The 2,128-nt window shown below is 44.7% G+C and overlaps 1 protein-coding gene across 1 annotated transcript in view; it reads right to left on the bottom strand.

Moving 5' to 3' along the window:
* MXRA8 (matrix-remodelling associated 8) overlaps positions 1-2,128 on the bottom strand; it is a 7,818-nt gene that overhangs the window by 605 nt on the left and 5,085 nt on the right.

Genomic DNA, 2,128 nt, shown 5'->3' with positions numbered 1-2,128 from the left:
GCCCATAGGCGCGGCGCTAGCCCGTCGCGTAGAGGTCGAGCAGGCGATCCGCGCGGTCGTCTCCACATATTTTTTGAACTCACTTAAAGCTACACACTGTGCTGGTTGCTGATACTGGTACATTCTTTTCAGATCGTGGAGAAAATATGGGTTTGGGGGGAGAAGATCCCTGCTCAAGTTTTGACTTGAGCAAATCATTCTCATACTGTGATGCTTCTTCCTTCTGCAGATATTAATCAATGGCTAACACTGCCAGATACTGATTTAGAGGCTTGGGATAAAGAGTGAACAAACAAACACACCTATTTGCTCTCATTAATTCCATGACCTGAGCTATTAGCCCCACTGAGCTTATAATTTTTTATTAATAAATTGTGAGTGGTCATTGCTGAGTGAAGGAGAAAATGGATGGTGAAACAGGCTCTATTGATTCCTGACAGAACTCTCTTTGCACCCACCACTGAAGTACATGCCAAGGGTAATCTGCTACAATCACCTCAGGTTATCTGTCTGAGGGCTCTCTCCAAGAAAATGAGCGTGACAGGTCAGAAGCCCCAGGGAATTAAAGCTCCAGGATGAGTGCTTAACCCCTGACAGAGGCAGTTCCCTGTCCCCCAGCAGAGACATCTCTGATATGTGTTCTCCACTGTCTCCTGGAGATCCCTAGTACATCGAACCTCAGTTGCTCTACAATGCAGGTGTCATTGATTTCCCCCTTCCCTTCCCACTTCTCTCTCCTAATGGTGCTTCCAGGGAACCAGTTCCTGAATGAGCCACCTGCTCTCTAATTTAGTGTCAGGGTCGGTTTCTGGGGAAAACCACCTGGACAGAGGAGGAAGTGGTTTGTGAAATGTGAGGACCTGAGTACATGTCAGGGACTAAGCCCTTTGGAAGGAACTCAAGCTCATATCTTAGTCAGGTTCCAAGTCAAATTACTGTTACAACCTCTCCCCTTCAGAATATTTTGAGTGACTCCTACTTTCTTCTTAGGTGAATGTTTGTGATGATACAAGTGACCCACCTGGGATCCTGAAGCCCAGCTCATCTTGGGAAACCTGCTGGGCCTCCAGAGCACGTGGGGACAATATTCACCCTTTGCTAGGTGAGAATAGGATGTCAGGTGCCCACCCCACCTCTGGGATCATGATCTAAAGATCCACTCTTACTGTCTCTTGTGAAAACATTTCTGGCAAAGTGAAGATCTTCCGTATGGCCACTCCACGTCATAGCTATGGCCCACTCCACTCTCAATCCAGTGATTGCCTGAGGTGCCAAGAGAGGGCTTAGGTCTTTTGTTGCGATGTTCTCCAAAATATCCTGGTTTTAATGGATCTGCTAGCATTCCACATATCTAAATCCTCTTGATTTAGTAAAACTTTCAAAATTCTCCCCTACCACCAATAATTCTAACAAGTTACATTTTCATATTATGCTTTGGACCAAGGGCTGGCAAACTATGGCCAAACCTTGATGACCAACCTGTGTACTAAGAATGTTTGAAAAATTCAAAGAAGAAGACTATTTCATGACATGAAAATTATATAAAATTCAAGATCTGCAAAGAAGTATGTACATCCAGGTACATGAAACTCATAGGTTCCAATACAGATTCAACTGTAAAAGGACATCACTTACCACGCTGTAATAAAATTGTCAAAAATGAAAGACAAAGAGAATATGTAAGCAGATGACTGATCAAGGGGACTCCCACAAAACTATGAGCAAGTTTTCAGAGAAACTTCACAGTTCAGGAGGCACTACATGATATATTCAAAGTGCTGAAAGAAAAATAGTCAAGAATAATTTATTGGGGAAACCAAGATGGCGGCATAGGTAAACACCGGAGTTTGCTGCCTCGAACAACCACTTCAAAAATACAACTAAAAGACGGAATGGACATCATCCAGAACCACAGGAAGGCTGGCTGAGTGGAAATTCCACAACTAAAGGAAAGCGGAAAAGCATACCAAACTCAGAGGAGGCGTAGTGCGGAAGTAAAATACTAAGGTGCAGAGGTGCATGTGGAGTGGGCTGGAGGCTAAGGGCGCGGTTGTCATTTTCAATCGGGAGGGAGTCTCAGGCTCTGAGCTCCAGTTCTGGGTGAGTCTCTAGGGAACCACACACACAC

Source organism: Myotis davidii, unplaced genomic scaffold (assembly GCF_000327345.1).
Source record: "Myotis davidii unplaced genomic scaffold, ASM32734v1 scaffold883, whole genome shotgun sequence".
NCBI lineage: Eukaryota > Metazoa > Chordata > Mammalia > Chiroptera > Vespertilionidae > Myotis > Myotis davidii.
The sequence above is the reverse complement of the archived record's forward strand: the minus strand, read 5'-3'. Positions and strand labels throughout refer to the sequence as shown.